Source organism: Rousettus aegyptiacus, unplaced genomic scaffold (assembly GCF_014176215.1).
Source record: "Rousettus aegyptiacus isolate mRouAeg1 unplaced genomic scaffold, mRouAeg1.p scaffold_m13_p_4, whole genome shotgun sequence".
Lineage (NCBI taxonomy): Eukaryota > Metazoa > Chordata > Mammalia > Chiroptera > Pteropodidae > Rousettus > Rousettus aegyptiacus.
Genome location: NW_023416307.1, coordinates 21,289,535 through 21,307,737, shown reverse-complemented (window position 1 = coordinate 21,307,737; position 18,203 = coordinate 21,289,535). Strand labels below are relative to the sequence as shown.

General features: G+C 34.3%; 1 protein-coding gene across 3 annotated transcripts in view; it reads right to left on the bottom strand.

The window, feature by feature from the left end:
- LEKR1 (leucine, glutamate and lysine rich 1) overlaps nucleotides 1-18,203 on the bottom strand; it is a 155,569-nt gene that overhangs the window by 116,930 nt on the left and 20,436 nt on the right. The gene's annotated exons all lie outside the window — the stretch shown is intronic.

The window sequence follows — 18,203 nt, the reverse complement described above, 5'->3', positions numbered from 1 at the left end:
CCAGTTACCAAAAAAACAATTACAAGGCATACCAAAAGGCAAAACGCACACGCACGCGTGCCCATACACACACACACACACACACACACATGCACGCACACACAATTTGAGAAGACAGAGAAAGCATCAGAACCAGATATGAAAAGGATGCTGGAATTATTAGAACATGAATTTAAAAGAACTATGATGAATATGCTGAGGGCTGTAATGAATAAAGTCGATAGCATTCAAGAACAGATGGGCAATGTAAGCAAAGATGGAAACCCTAAGACAGAAAAAAAGAAATACAAGAGATCAAAAACACTATTATAGAAATGAAGAATGCCTTTGATGGGCTACTAGTGTACATGACAGCTGAAAAAAGGATCTCTGAGCTAGAGGATATATCAATAGAATCCTTGAAACCTAAAACAGCAAAGAGAATCATGACCGAAAAAAAATCTGAACAGAATATCCAACTATTGTAGAACAACTACAAAAGGTGTAATACATATTGGGAATGCCAGAAGGAGAGAGAATAGAAGAAATATTTGAAATAATAATGACTGAGAATTTCCCCTAAATTAATGTCAGACATCAAAGCACAAATCCAGGAACTTCAGAAAATAGCAAGCAGGATAAATGCAAAAAAAAAAAAAAAAAAAAAAAAAAAAAAAAAAAAAAATCACAGTTAGGAGTATCATCTTTATACTGTAGAAAATCAAAGATAAAGAAAACATCCTAAAAAAAGCCAGAGGGCAAAATCATCTTATCTATACAGTAACAAAGATAAAAGTTACATCTGACTTCTTCTCAGAAACCATGCAAGCAAGAAGAGAGTAGAGTGAAATATTTGGTGTTGAGAGAACAATGCCACCAACATAAAAGTCTGTATGAAATTATCCTTCAAAAGTGGAGAAATAGAGACTTTCTCAGAACAAAAATTAAAGAAATTTTTTGCCAGAAGACCTGCCTTGCAATAAATATTAAACAGGTTCTCTAGAGAAGGAAAATAATATAGGTCAGAAACTCAAATCTACATAAAGAAGGAAAAAACATCAAAGAAGGAATAAGTAAGGATAAAAAAACACTTTTCTTATTCTTTGCTTTCCAACATAAACATTATTTTAATGTAATATTTTTCTGTTTTTTTTTTTGATGGACCATTATTGATACATTACTATTAAATAAAGTCTATAGTTTACATTAGGGTTCTCTCTCTTGGTGTACATTCCATAAGTTTGAACAAATATGTAATGACATAATTCCATCATTGCAGTATCTTACAAAATGGTTTCCCTGCCCTAAAAATCACCAGTGCTCCACTTGAAGCCTCTTTTTTTCCCTCCTAAAGCCCTTGGCAATCACTGATCTTTTTACTTTCTCCATAGTTTTGCTTTTTTCAGAATGTTGTATATTCGGGATCATATAGTATGTAGCTTTCACAGACTACCTTCATTCACTTAGCAATATGCATTTAAGGTCTCTCCATGTCTTTTTGTGGGTAGACAATTCATTTATTCTACTGCTGAGTAATATTCTATTTTATATATATGCCATTCACCTGTTGAAGGATATCTTGGTCGCTTCTAAGTTTTGGCAATCATGAATAAAACTGCAGTGGGTATAACTCTTCAACTCATTTGGGTAAATACCAAAGAGCACAATTGCTGAATCATATGGTAAGAATATGTTTAGTTTTACAAAAATCTGCCAAACTCTTTTGTATCATTCTGGCTGTATCATTTTTCATTCCCACCAACAATGAATTAGAGTCCCTCTTGTTTTATATTCTCATCATTATTTGGTGTTGTGCTTGGTTCTTTAGCCATCCGAACAGGTGTGGTGGTATCTCATTGCCGTTGTAATTTTTAATTCCCTAATGACATATCTTCTCATTTGCTTATTTGTCATCTGTATAACTTCTCTGGTGAGGTGTCCGGTCAGATCTTTTTCTTATTTTTTAATTGGATTGTTTCTTTTTTATTGCTGAGTTTTAAAAGTTCTTTTTTTTTTTATTTTGGAAACCAGGACTTTACCAGATATATATTTTACAAATACTTTCTCCCAGTCTTTGGCTTGTCTTTTAATTCTTTTAACAGCATCTTTCACTGAGCAGTTTTTCATTTTGATAAAGTCCAACTTATTATTTTTTTCATGGATTGTATTTTTCATTTTTATCTAAAATGTCATTGCCAAATTCAAGGTCACCTAAATATTTCTGATGATATCTTCTAGAAGTTTTACAGTTTTGCATTTTATATATGTCTATGATTTATACTGAGTTAATTTTTGTGAAAAGTGTAAGACCTGTCTAGATTCATTTTTTTGCATGTGGATATTGTTTTTCAAGTACCATTTTTGAAAATAAAAATAAACCACAAATCCCTTTTTCAATTTAATTACCTTTGCTCCTTTGCCAAAGATCATTTGACTATATTTGTGTGGGTCTATTTCTGGGGTCTTTATTCTGTCCCATTGATTTATTCACCTACTTTTTAAAAGATATATGATTAATTTTATTTATTTTTTTATTTTTCAGTTACAGTTGAAATACAATATTATATTCGTTTCAGGTGTACAGCACAGTGATCAGATATCCATTAACCTACAGAGTGATCATCCTGACAAATCCAGCACCCACCTGACACCATATGTAGCTATTACACTACTACTGAATATATTCTTTATGCTGTACTCCACCTCCCCATGACCACCCTGTAACCACCAATTTGTATCTCCCAATCCCCTGCCCCTTCCTCCAAATCTCCCCATCCTGAATCCAGCAACCACCAAAATGCTCCCTGCATCTAGGAGCCCACTTCTGCCCCACTTGTCTATTCTGCTCTCCAGATTCGACACATAAGTGAAATTACATGACATCTCTTTTACCACTTGACCCACTACCCTCTGCACAATACCTTCTAGATTCATCCATGCCATTGTGATGGAAAGTTCTCATTCTTTCCCATGGCAGAGCAATATTCTATTGTATATAAGTACCTCTTCTCCATCCATGCATCCATTGATGAACACTAGGGATGCCTCCATATCTTTGTTATCATAAATAATGCTGCAATTAACATATGGATGCACACATCCCTTCGAAGTAGTGCTTTGGGTTTCTTTGGATAAATACCCAGAAGTGAAATTACTGAGTCCTTCTTTGTCTCTTGTGATATAACCTTTGTTTTAAAGTCTAATTTATCTGGTATAAGTATTGCTACCCTACTTTTTGTTTGTTTGTTTCCACTTTCATGAAACATCTTTCTTCATCTCTTTACTTTCAGTGTGTGTGTGTGTCTTTAATCTGAAGTAAATATCTTGTAGGTAGAATATGTAAAGGTTTTTTCTTATCTGTTCAGCCACAATATGTCTTTTTATTGGAGTATTTAATACATTTACATTTAAAGTAATTGTTGATTGATATGTAATTATTGCCATTTTATTCATATCTTTTTTCTATTTTCTTCTTCTTAAAGACATCCCTTTAACATTTCTTGTAATACTGATTTGCTGGTGATAAACTCTTTTAGCTTTTTCTTGTCTGAGAAGCCCTTTATCAGTCCTTCCATTCTAAATGACAGCTTTGTTGGGTAGACTAAGCCTGATTGTAGGTCCTTGTTTTTCATCACTTTGAATATTTCATGCCAGTCCCTTCTGGCCTGCAAAATTTCTGTCAAGAAATCAGCTGACGGTCTTATGGGAGCGCCGTTGTAGGTAACTAACTGCTTTTCTCTTACTGCTTTTAAGAATCTCTTTGTCTTTAACCTTGGCATTTTAATTATAATGTGTCCTGGTGTCGGCCTCTTTGGGTTCATCTTGTTTGGGACTCTATGTTTCCTGGGCTTGTATGTCTATTTCCTTCACCAGGTTGGGGAAGTTTTCTGTCATTATTTCTTCAAATAGGTTTTCAAATCCTTAGTCTCTTTCTTCTCCTGGTACCTCTACAATGTGAGTGTTTGTGTGCTTGATGTTGTCCCAGAGGCCCCTTAAACTATCTTCATTTTTTGAAATTCTTTTTTCATGTTGTTATTCTGCTACCTTGTCTTCCAAATTGCCTATCTGACTCTCTTTTTCATCAAATCTACTGTGATTACCTCTAATGTATTATTTATTTCAGTTATTGTATTCTTCATTTCTGACTGGTTCTTTTTTATGTTTCCTATCTCTTTGTTGAAGCTCTCATTGAGATCATTGAGCATCCTTATAACCAGTGTTTTGAATTCTGTATCTGGTAGATTGCTTACCTCCATTTTCAGTTTTTTTTTTTTTTTTTTTCTGGAGCTTACTTTTATTTTTCATTTGGGACATGTTTCTTTGTCTCCCCATTTTGGAAACCTCTCTGTGTTTGTTTCTGTGTACTGGGTAGAGCTTCCATGTCTTAGTAGAGTGGTCTTATGTAGGTATCCCATGGGGCCCAGTGGCACAGTCTTCCTGGTCAGCTGAGCCAGGTACTCCAGGTGTGTCTCTTGTGTGGGTTATGGGTGCCCCCTGTTGTAGTTGAGTCTTGGTTGCTATTTTTCTTATTCTTAATTCATCTAACAGATATCAGTTTGTTCAAAACTATAATATCATCAAGATATTTGATTTTACATGCTTATGTATATATATTAAGAGCATGTATGTGCTTCTATATGCTTACATATGAGTGAAAGAATTATACAAGGAGCAAGAGGAAAGAATCAGGATTACTCTGCTATTATAAGGTACACAAAATACTACCCATAAAGTGGTACAGTGTTATGAGAAAGTGAATTTGGATTAGTCTACAGCAATCACTAAAAAATTTTTTTAAAAGTATGACTGACATTCTAAGAGAGAAAATAGAATCATCTAAAATGCTCAAGTAAAACCATGAAAGACAAAAAACAAAGTAAAGACAAAAAAAAAGAACAAAGAACAAGGGCAATAAACAGAAAGCAGTAATATATATGGTATATGTTAATCTAACTACATCAATAATCACTTTGAATGTCAAAGGTCTAAGTGCACCGATTAAAAGACAGTGATTATCAGAGTGGATCAAAAAACATTAACTATATGTTATCTGCAAGAAACTAAATATAAAGACATATAGATTAAAAGTAAATGGATGAACAAAATTTATCATTTTGATTGGCAAACACTAATCAAAAGAAAGTAGGAGTAGCTATGTTAATTTCAGACAGCAGATTTCAAAGCAAAAAAAAAAAAATTATCAGGAATAAGGAAGTTTATTATATAATAAAGGGACCAATTCTCCAAGAAGACATAATAATTCTTAACATATATGTGCTAACAACAGAGCATCAAACAGAAGCAAAAAGTGATAGAACTGCAAGGAGAAATAGATGCATCCATATTATTGGATACTTCAACACCCTTCTCTCAGAAGTAGACAGATCCAGTAGGGAGAAAATACATAGGGACAGAGTTGAATTCAATAACACCATCACAATGTATATAATTGATACCTACAGACTTCAGACAATAACAGCAGAATATATATTCTTCTCAAGCTCACATGGAATATTCACCAAAATAAACTACATTCTGGGCCATAAAACACAACTGTACAAATTTAAAAGGATAAAATCATCTTAGACCACAATGTAATTAAACTAGAAATCAATGAAATATCTAGACAATCTCCCAAATGTGGAGCTTAAAACAGTTCTGTACAACACATGAGTCAATGAAGAAATCTCAAAAAAAAAAAAAAATTAAGAATATTTTAAATTTAAATGAAAACATTCCTTATCAAATTTGGGAGTGCAGCAAAAACAGTGTCTAGGGAAATTTATAGTATCAAATGCAGGTATTGGAAAAGAAGTTCTAAAAAAATTATTCATCTAAGCTTCTAATTTAGGAAACTAGGAAAAGAAAAGCAAATTAAATTCAAAGTAAGTTGAAGAAAATAAATAAGGAGAATTAGAACAGAAACTGATCAAACTGAAAACAGAAATCAATAGAAAAAAAAATCAACAAAACCAAAAACCGGTTCTTTGAAAAAAATCAATTAAATCAATAAGCCTCTAAACAGGCTGAGAAAAAAAAAAGGAAGACATAAATTGCTAATATCAAAAAATGAAACAGGTGACATCACTACAGATACCTTGAACAATAAAAAGATAACAAAGCAATACTATGCCCACAAATATGATAACCTAGATAAAATGAACCAAGTCCTTGAATTGCTAAAACTTATATAAGAGTAAACAGACAATCTGAATAGGATTATATCTATTAAAGAAATTTCATCAGTAATTAACAACCTTCCAAAACAGAAAGAACCAGTCCCATATGAGTTCACTGGTGAATTCTAAAAATAAATTTTAGGAATAAATTATACTAATTCTCTACAATCTCTTTCGGAGGACAGAAACAGAGGGAATACTTCCTAACTCATTCAACAAGGCCAGCATTACCCTAATACCAAAAGCAGATGACAACATTATAAGAAAAAAAACCACACACACACACAAAACTACTGCCCAATACCGCTTATGAACATAGATGCAAAAATCCCCAACAAAATATTACCATATAGAAACCAAATTTGTTTTTAAATATTTTATTTTTCAATTACAGTTGGCATACATTATATTAGTTTCATAAAAAAAGTCTTAAAAGATGTATACCCCATGACTAATTGAGATTTAGTCCAGGTATCCAAGGCTGATTCAACATTCAAAAATCAATTAATGTAATCTATCATATTGACAGATTCAAAAAGAAAAATTACATAATCATACCATTAGATGCAGAAAAGGTATTTGACAAAATCTAATATCAATTCATGAAAAAAACTCATAGTAAACTAGGAATAGAGGGACACTTTCTCCACTCGATAAAGAATATCTACAAAAAAAATTAAAAACTATAACATTATACTTAATGGTGAGAAACTGAAGCTTTCCTGCTAAAATCAGCAAAAAAGCAAGGATGTCCCTCTCATCAACTCCTTTCCACTCCTTGCCAATGCAGTAAGGTAAGAAGAGGAAATAAAGAATATACAGATTGAGAAGGAATATATAAAACTCTCTTTGTTCTCAGAGGACATGATTATTAATGCAGAAAATCTGAAAGAATTAACAAAAAACTACTGGAACCAATAGGCATTATAGCAAGGTTGCAAGATACGAGTTTAATATAAAATAGTCAATATCTTTCCTATACAGCCACAAACAGATGGAATTTGAAATTAAAAAAACACATTACCATTTATTTTAGCACCCCCCAAAATGAAAAACTTACGTATAAATCTAATAAAAAATAAGATCTATATGAAGACAACTACAAAACTGATTAAAGAAATCAAAGAACTAAATAAATTGAAAGATAATCCATGTTCATGGATAGGAGGACTCAAAATTGTGAAAATGTCAGCTCTTCCCCCACTTAATTTACAGATTCAATTCAATGCCAATCAAAATCCCACAAGTTATTTTATGGATATTAATAAACCAATCCTGAAGTTTATATGGAGAGGCAAAAGACCCACAATAGCCAATACAGTATTGAAGGAAGAACAAAGCTGGAGGACTGATGCCACATGACATCAAGACTTACTATAAAACTACAGAAATAAGATAGTGTGGTATTGGTGAAAGTAGAGACAGATAAATGGAATACAATAGAGAGTCCAGAAATAGACCTACGTAAATATGGTTAACTCATCTTTGACAAAGGAGCAAAGGCAATACAATAGAGCAAAGACAGTCTCTTCAACACATGGTGCTGGAACAACTCGATGTCCATATACAAAAAATATATATATATAGATGCAGACCTTACATCCTTCACAAAATTAATTTGATTCATAGATCTAAATATAGAGTGAAAAACTGTAAAACTCCTAAAAGATAATATAAGAGAAAATCTAGGTATCCTTGGGTATGGTGACGTCTTTTTAAGATACAACATCAAAGACATGATTGATAAAAAAAAATAATTGATAAGCTGGACTTCATTAAAATTGAAAACTTCTGCTCTGCAAAAGGCATATCAAATGTATTAGAAGTACCAGACTGGGAGAAAATATTTGCAAAAAATACATCTGATAAAAGACTGTTGTCCGAAATATACCAAAAAAAAAACCTCTTAAAATAAGAAAACAAACAATGCAATTATAAAATGGACCAAAAGCCTTAACAGACACCTCATCAAAGCAGATATCCAGTGGTACATCTAAACAATAGGCTATTATTCAGCACTAAAAAGAAAGGAGCTATCAAACCATGAGCAGACTTGGAGGAACCTTAAATGCATATTATTAAATGAAAGAAATCAATGTGAAAGAGGCTATATATATTGTATGATTCCAACTATATGAAATTCTGAAAAAGGCAAAAAAAAAAAATAAGACAAGAAAAAGATTAGAGGTTTTCACAGGCAGGGGGTGAACAGGCAGAGCACAGATGATTTTTAGAGCAGTGTAACTATTCTGTATGATATAACAAATGGATACATGTCATTATACATTTGTCCAAACCCACAGAATACAACACCGAGAGAGAACTCTAGGGTAAACAATGGACGTGGGTGATTATAATGTGTCAGTTTAAGTTCATCCTTGGTAAAAAACACACATCTCCAGTAGTGATGTTGATAATGAGGCAAACTATGCATATGTGGAGGCAGGGAGGATATGTAAAATCTCAGTACTTCCCTCTTAATTTTGTTATAAACCTAAAATAGCTCTCAAAAAATAAAATCTTAAAAGAAGAATAATTCTTCATAATTACTCCCCCCCCAATCCCAATTTGGACTACACATTTCATAGCCATCTTACTTATAATGTGCTATCTCAGCAGAGAATTTATATTACTTGACGTCTGCTCATTTAATAAAGCCCATTTCGCTTTACGCATCATTGAGAAGAACATTTTACCAAGATATATCCTTAATTCTGACTTTTACAAAGACATTTGGTTTTCTAAATTATTTGAAATGTACCACAAATTGATCCGAATGTTTATAAAGTCTCTTTAGATTGTGAAAGTTCAGAAGTTTTCCTCTTAAGGGATTTAATTTTTATAATCCAGAATCTATAATTCAGAGCCTCCCTTAATGAAATAGCATCTTCAATCAACAATCAACATCATCATCAATAAACATTTGTTGGACATCCACTGTATGCAGGACAGTGCTCAGGGATAATAGAGTTGGATGGGGGAGGGGAGATACAAAAAAATATAAGATATGGTCTTCATTCTCTAGCAGTTTATAAGCTAGTGGTTGCTATTCAACCACCTATCTATCCATTCACCCATCCATCTACTCTCATAAAATTACACATGCTAATAAGTGATGTTGGTAGTAAGTCTAAGCATCAGAGACTGCATCTGGTTACATATAAAGGAACCAGACTGTAGAATATTAATCATATAGCGGTTAATTGTTCTCACATAACAAGAAGTCTGGAGACAGGCATTTTAGAAATGGTAGAAGGACACTTAAGTGTCGTTTATGACCCAAATTCCTTCTTTCTTCATTAGAATGTCATGTTCATCTTCATAGTAACCTCATCATTGGAAGGATGATATGCCTCCAGTCTGCCCTCTGAATTGCAGATAGGAAGAATAAGAAGGAAGCAACAAAAAAGAGGAGTAGTGGAAAATCTCCCATAACCCCCAACAGATTTTCATTTACATCAAATTTGATAGAGCTTTCACAGAAAGTCATCCTTAATTGCAAAGGAGGCTAGGAAAGTAAAGTGTCTGGCCTTTTCGGTGTCTACAGAGAAATGTCAGCTCTGCTGCTTACAAGAATAGAGAGGAGAGAATATTTATAACACAGGGAGCCACCAAACACTTTTCATATCTGCTCATAAATTAATCAATTCAACAAATATTTTGTTCCAGATACTGTGTTAGGTACTAGAGATAGATAAAGCAAAGAATATGAATGGTTTTCATAGTACTTACATCATAGCAAAAATGCAAACATTAAATAATTTTAAGTATGATGAGCACTATAAAATGGAAAACAAAAACTATCATGGAACCTCTTCAAGGTCAGGGAATATCTTCCTGAGAATATGACATTTTAGCTAAGATATGCAAAAGAAGGTAGAGAAAAGGGTGTGGAAGAGGGAAGAGTCCCAAGTAGAAGGTATAGCACATTCAGAGGATCAGAGTTGAGAGGATGGTGCCTTCTAGGCACAGAAAAAAGATCTAAGGTGACGAGAATAAAGAGAGTGAGGATGGAAGGCTAACCAAGGGCTTCAAACTAGAGAGAGCATTCTGCACTTTGTTCTAAGGTAAAGTGGTGGAGTGTAATGACCAGATATCTATTTTAACATAATTATCTGGGTTCCAGAGTAAAGAATGGATTAGAAATGGACAACAGTTCATGTAGGGTAGATGTTCAAACACAGCATGGACCAGGATGGTGATGGCTAAATGGAATGAGAAATATATGGACAGATTCAAGAGATATTAAGAGGAAGATGATACAATAGGACGAATCAAGGGTGATGCTGAGGACTGATAATCATAATTACAGTTTGTGATATAAGTAATTCATATATTTTATTAAGTTTAGATATATATAAACCTCATAACAACCCTATTTTATACTCAGGATAACCATGTAATGTAGGTAATATTATTAATCCCATTTTGTAGTCTAGGAAACTGAGGCAAGAGTATTTAAGTAATTTTCCACAATTCCATATCACTAATAACTTGTGGAGTTAAGATTCAAATCCAGGCAGTCCGACTGCAGAACCCATACTTTTAACACTACCTTAACACTGCAGAGTGATGACGGGGATGACATTTCCTGATGTTAAAAACACAAGAGTAACGGGTGTGGAAGGAGGATGACCAGTTCACATTGGGGCACTGGTGAAGTCTGTGATACAGCCAGGTGGAGAGGTTGAATGCATTGAATATATTACTCTGGAGGTCAGAGGATAAGTTAGAAGTGGCCGTGGAAAATCACAAGCCTGCAACACAAACAGCATAACTGAAGCCTTGGAATTGAGTAATATCAACTGAAAATTGAAGAAAGAATATACAACGAAAAAGAGAGCTGTGGACAGTGCCCTGAATGGCTCCAGTGCGGGAAGAGCTGGGAGGCCAGGAAAAGATAATGAGAAGGAACAGGTATCATGAGGAGCAACACAAACCCTGGAAGAATATGATATCATAGAAGGAAAAGAGGAATAGAAGGGGAAAGAAGTCAAGGAAACTAAAGAACAAGCATTTTTTTTTTTTAGATTTAGTGACATGGAAGTAACTCGTGACCTGAAATAGGATGTTTTCTTTGAAATGATGCTGAGGGAGCCAGATTACAATGAGCTAGGGTGTATGCGGAATTAAGAAAATGAAGACACTAAGTCTAGATAATTTATTTGATAAGACTAGTATGAAAAAGAGGAGGGCGCTAAGGCAATAGCTGAAAGAAGCGTCGGATTAAGTGAAGTTTTTCTTTGTATGTTTAGAGAGTCTTGAGGAAATGCTGTTGGAAAGGAAGGAGTATGTAGAGAAAGAGAAGGTAAAAATATTATAGAAAGAGGAATAATAGACAGTATCAGGTTCCTGAAGGCTAGGGTACAAGTACAAAGAGTGTGGTTAGTTGGAGTTATCTATATTAGGGGTTTTCCAGGCTGATATGATGACAGGATAATGGGACAAGGCACTTTATACTGTCAAGAGAATGGTTAACGTCACAAACCATGAAAACTAAGCTGGATTTAAAAATAAAATGATAACAGAGACAGAGAGAAGATAAAGGCATCAACAGACCTCAGACCTCAATAAAACTGATCAAGTTGGAAGATGAGGTGTCTATAAACAAAGAATGGATGTCCAAACTAGTAATTTCAGACATGGAGCCACTTTGACTAATGGAAAGAAGGGAACGAATTCCATTCTTACCACATCTTCGTTTTACTTTAAAATAAGGCCAGTAACACATGAAGATGTCTTGTTGAGTTCTTCACACTGCTTCCAAGGACAGCTTCCCTAATAGTTCTGCGAACTCAATTGACCTGTCTCTTGATAATAATGAACGGCTTTTTATTCAATTGGGTTTCTTCAGTCCAACAAGATAAGAGTCAAGATCCGGTGTGTTCTGTCCCTTCCAAACAGGTCTCTAATGACAATGTCTTCATTCCATCGATTGCCATAGCCACATTTGTTTGGTTTCTTTAACTAATCCAAATAGGGACATTATAGAAAAGACAAAGAATTTAATGAGCTGTGTGAGCACTGTTACTTAATCTTTTCGTTTTTTTTAGCCGTCTACAAATTGGATATTTCAGGAATTGTTGATCATTAATGAATTAACTCATTTTTCCCCAATTTGAAACTGTTTCCACTTAGAAATATGTAAGTAATACATAAAGAATTTTAGAAGAAACCAAACTGCACACTTTTCTGAAGATGCATCAATTCGAACCTGCAACAAATAAATATCACACTACTCTCAAGCTAAAATGACATGACAGGACTTGTTTGTTCAAGCCTGGTGCTAAGTGAAGCAGTAAGGCGGTGGGTGGAGAGAAGAGGACAGAGAGAAAGCTAACAGAAAGGCAAGCCGTGGCTGTGTCCTTTAATAGTTTGGCTGCTTCCTTAATGAATAGCAGCATGGAGCCCAGCTTTGAGTGGCAGCCATCTATTGCCTATTAAGATTCGCTTCAGATACATAGATAGTATAGGTTCTTACTAAAGTCTGACTGCCTTCTGAATTGTGTTAGAGACTTCACGTAGATTTCGTCTAGTACTAAGTCAGCCTTGCTTATATAAATATATAAACAAACTAAATAAATAAAACCTACTTTCCCAACCCCTACTCCATTCCTGCTCCTACAAAAGTCTGTAAGTTCAGAAATGCCTTAAGTTCAGGTAAAAGGAGTTACAGGAAAGCTCAATTTAACTGTTGATCCCCAGGGTTGACATATTTGGTTTCTTGGTTTTTCTCCAACACCTCCCTCCCTTTTTTCCCCTTCTATGTTGTTAATTTTATGATTTTCTTTAAAACACTCATACCCTTTTAGGAAAATGGGAGTATAATAAATTACAATAACATTTAAGTTCTAAAGTTATGCTTTCTATAAAATCTCTACTCCACTGAGCAGAAACACAGGACATGGACCTAATCAAAGTTGGGCTAGAAATTGTAAAACCCCAATTAAACCGGAATTAATTGTTGTGGTATGGCTGAGATCAGGGTATTTATTATAGACCCAAGAATTTCCCTTGTGATATTAGGCAATGTTTAGCTATCCAAGGTAGGTGGGAATGTGATAATACTTACAGGGAAAATAAAAAGCTGTGTGCTATTAACCTTAGCTCACAAACATGGAAAGGAATAAAAAGAAAGGTAAGAGAAGTCAAACATAACTGAATTCCTGCCAAGCACAAAGTAATATGTGTATCATCTGGGTGAAGTAGGGGTTTCTCTGAATATTTTATAGATGAAGGAACAAAAATACAAAATGATTACAAGACGAGGTCACAGGGCTAGATAACAGCAGAGGCTCTACTATTTATATCATATCATACACTGCTTCCCTTCATTCATCCTTATAATTTCCACTAGGATTTAGTCCAATAAAAATTGTGTTTTATGTTATAATGATAAATAACTAATTTTAAGTAAGGGAAATTCAAGTGGAAAGACAAATAGAAAGAATAGTGAATGTCTGGGACTGAAACTCTACGATACTGATTTAAAAGCTTGGGGGGAAAGGCCTCCTTTAAAAAGACAAAGCAGAAAAAAAAGGTACCTTATTTTGGTATCCATGTTGCTATAGCAACAACATAACGATACACAGAAGGGCTTTCAAAGTTATACTGGTAATAAAAGATACGCATACATACATAGGTCTATCAATGTTGTTGAATAAATATCAATCTCTCTAACCTTGCCAGATCTAGTAACAAGGAAACCCATGTAAACAGTATTTATACCAATAGTGAAAACATCTTGTCAACTTTTATTTACTGTTTGCAAGTGTCCACAGAGAGAAGCAATAAAGGAAAACAGTATGCTCTATACCTAAGAACTTTGGTCTGGAACACAATCCAGTGCTGGCGTGAAAGAAAAATGAAAAGATGATAAAAGGATTAGCTGGTCTTAGATCTACATGATGTGAATAAAACTTGTTCGGTTTTCTCAAAATTTAAGTAATGGATAGTACAAATATCAATATAATAAACGTAAGTTTATACATCGAGGTCAAGAAAAATGTGGTATGAACTTATAGGTTTAATTTGTTTGTTAACAAACTGTGTCTATTGGAGCCATTTTCCAGTGGCCTGGAAAAGAATTTTCCGAATGGTACTCAATCATTTTTCCTGTCTTCCCCACGTTCATATTCCCAATCACATTCATATCAGTAACAGCTCTAATTTCACTGCAGTCTCAGTCTGCCCCAAGAGGGACATATCGGAATTTTGGGAGAGAAGTGAGGGTTTGAGAAGGCCTCCAGAGATTTAAAATAATTTCCTTAGAAGTATACCCCCATGAGAACTATACTTCTACATCAGTTTCCTGTTCTATAAAATCTTGATTATTGAAAATTCAGTTGTCCCAAATATTTTTAACATGTATACCTCTTACACTACTTCCATAAACACCAAAGAATACTGCAAAAGTAGAAAAAGCAGAGCCTAGACAACACATGTACAGAAGACAAGAATTTTTAAAAAAGGGAGCCCATTATATACTTCTTTTCATGAGATACTATTTTTTTCCTCTCAAGGAACTAAAGTAAGTATGTGCATGTCATTTTCTGGGTGGAAATGTTATGGTCAAGTGAGGCAGGCCCTTCAAATGTCTTCTTCCTTACAACAAAACCTGGCGTCATTTCAGGAAGCAGTGAGCCAACTCCCTGAAGTCTGTCCCCCAGACACCCCTGCACTTGTGGGAAAGCTCTTAGTCTAATATAGACATTTCCCCTGACTGCTTCCCCCTTCATATTCCTGCCTTCTGACAGTGCAGAAGCCATTGTGAAATCATGACAAAAATAGCATGAGACTGAAGGTCTGCTCACTGAGAAAGATGCAGTGAGAGATGGAAAGAGGCTGGGTCCCGGGTGACATTGCTGAGCTGCCTATACCCCTTCTTCTTGATTCAAGAAACAAATAAACCCTTGTCCATTAAGCCACTTGTTGCAGAATGCATTTCTAACTGATAAAACGGTCTATGCGGGAAATAGGTTTGGCAGAGGAAGATTGTGACTAACTAAATCTGCCTTGTTTGCCTTATCACCCCCAACTCCAGCTAGGTGTATGTATTTCCTCCACCTCTCTTTATTTATAAACTCAGAGACACTGTCTGTGTTAATTTTATCCCAAATTGTGGACTCGGCCTGGGTCTCTGAACCCTTGGTACCTATCAATGTCCCTTCCTTGGGCTGACTGCTCTACACTTGTGTTATATGGCTTATCTGATTTGTGAGAATGGCTAACTACAATCAATAGAACTCTGTGTCTAGTTCCTCATGGACAGGCCTGTCCTACTGCTGCTTAAATCTCCATGCACAGTCTCAATTTGGAATGAGAAGAAGACAAGTCAAAGAGGAAATGTTTAGCAGGCATGTAGAGATGTATTTATATAACCACTGACTTTTGCAAGCTAGCTACTGACATTCATAGAAATTTAATCAATTACCTTTTTTAAAAAAAATGTTCTTAGTTATTCAAAGCAACAATCAATTTGACTAAAAAACAAACCTAAGGTCATAACTAAGATGGAGTAGCCTCATAAGCAAGATGGGTAGCCTCATTACTCCCAGGTTCTCACTTGTACAACTAAAAAATGCTGATCATAGTACAACACAAGCATAGGAAGACTCTGAAAGGAAGAAGAAGGCAGATGACCTAGGGACCTTGGCACTTGAGAAAAACTAAGGCAACGAGATCTCTGAATTTCTTTACTGTCTCCCATATACCCCAGACAGGGAAAAGCCTTGGAGCTCTCATTCTCCTCTTGCAAAAGTAAGATGTACTTCAACTCTCCCACCAGGGTAGTACCAGTGAGGCCAGTGGGGAGTTCAGCCTCCAACCCCTTCCTGCACCAATGAGTCTAAACAAAGTAGTCCAAGTTGGTAGTAATAAACATATCACTTTCCTTCTTCTCATGTCAGTGAAACCTCCATACCTAACTGGCAGCAAAGAGGCCAAACAAGGCAGTGCAAAACAGGAGTAGCGGCTCTCCTAGCACTGTTCCCCACCCATATCCTGTGTCAGAGGGTCTCAGCTGGGAGCCTCCAGAACCAATGCTGTCTACAAGACTGATTTCAAATTCAATGACATAGTTAAGATGAGAGTAAAGAATGAAAAAAAAAAATACCATGTAAAAAAATTTTTTTAAAAAAGCAGTACTGGCTATATGAATATCAGATAAAATAGACTTTGGAGCAAAGACAATTACTAGAGACAAAGAAGGACACTTTATAATGATAAAAGGATCAACTATATAATAATAAAAGGCATAACAATCCTAAATGTGCTCATACCAAGTAACAGAGCTACACAATGTATGATGTAAAAATTATAGTACTCAAAGAGAAATAAACAAATTTACAATTAGAGTTGAGGACTTCTAATACTCCACTCTTAGCAACTGATAGAATCATTAGACAGAAAATCAGTAAGGACATAGTTGAATTCAACAGCACCATTAATCGATATAATTGACATCTATGGACTATTTGATCCAACGACAGCAGAATATACATTCTTCTTAAGTTCACATGGAATATTCACCAAGATAGACAATGTTCTGGGACATAAAACACATCTTAACAAATTTAAAATAAAAATCATACAAAGTCTGTGCACTGACCACAATAAAATTAAACTAGAAATAAGACAGAAAGATATGAGAAATCCCCAAATACTTGGAGATTAAACAACACACTTATAAATAATATATGGGTCAAAGAAGAAATCTGCAAGAGAAATTAAAAAAAAACTCTAAACTAAATAAAAATGAAAATACAACTTATTAAAATTTGTGGTTTGCAGCAAAAGCAGTGCTTAGAGGGAAATGTATAGCATTGAATGCATTTATTAGAAAAGCAAAAAGATCTAAAATCAATAATCTAAGCTTCCACCTTAGCAAACCAGAAAAGGAAGAGTGAATACAAGCAAGCAAAGGAAAAAAATAATAATAATTAAAGCAGAAATCAATGACATTGAAACAGGAAATCAATAGAGAAAAATCAACAAAACCAAAAGCTGGTTCTTTGTAAAGATCAATAAGATTGATAATCTTAAGCAAGTCTAACAAAGAAAAAAAGGCAGAAATTGCTAGTATCAGAAATGAAGAGCTATATTACTAGAGATTCCATGAGCATTAAAAGGATTATTATTAAAGGATTATTATTATTATTATTAAAGGATTATTATTATTATGAATAAATCCATGCCCACAACTTTGATATGAATGGCAGGCATATATTATATGAAATGTACCAATTCCTTGAAAGAAATGCAAAAGTCACACAAAAATTAATAGACTGCCTGAATAAAACTGTATCTATTAAAGAAATTGCATTGATAATTAATAAATTTCCAAAATAGAAAGCACCAGGCCCAGATGAGTTGTTTGGTAAATTCTACCAAACATTCAAGGAACAAATCACATCAATTCTCCCTTCTAAAAAATAGAAGCAAAGAAAATACTTCCAAACATATTCGATGAGGGCAGCATTACCCAAATTCCAAAACCAGACAAAGACATTACAAGAAAAGAAAACTACAGATCAATATCTCTCACAGACATAGATGTAAAAAGTGTTAACAAAATATTAACAAATAAAATGCAAATTATATAAAAATAATTATATACTAAAACCAAGTGGGATTTATTCGAAAGCTGGTTTGCTATTCAAAATTCTGGAAGAATCAACAAAAAAACTCTTGGAACTAATAAGCAAGATTGCTAGATACGAGGTTAACACACAAAAGTCAGTAACTTTCCTATACCATAAACACATGGATTTTAAAATTAAAAACACATTACCATATGCATTAGTGTCCCCCAACTGAAATATTTAAGTATAACCCTAACAAACTCTAACAAAATATGTATAAGACCTATATGAGGAAAACTACACAACTTGGATGAATGAAAACAAAGAACTAAATAAATGGAGAGATATTCCATGTTTGCAGATATGAAGACTCAATCCTGTCAAGATATCAATTAATCTTCTTGACTTGACCTATAGATTTAATCCAATCCCAATCAAAATCTCAGCTAGTTATTTTGTGAAT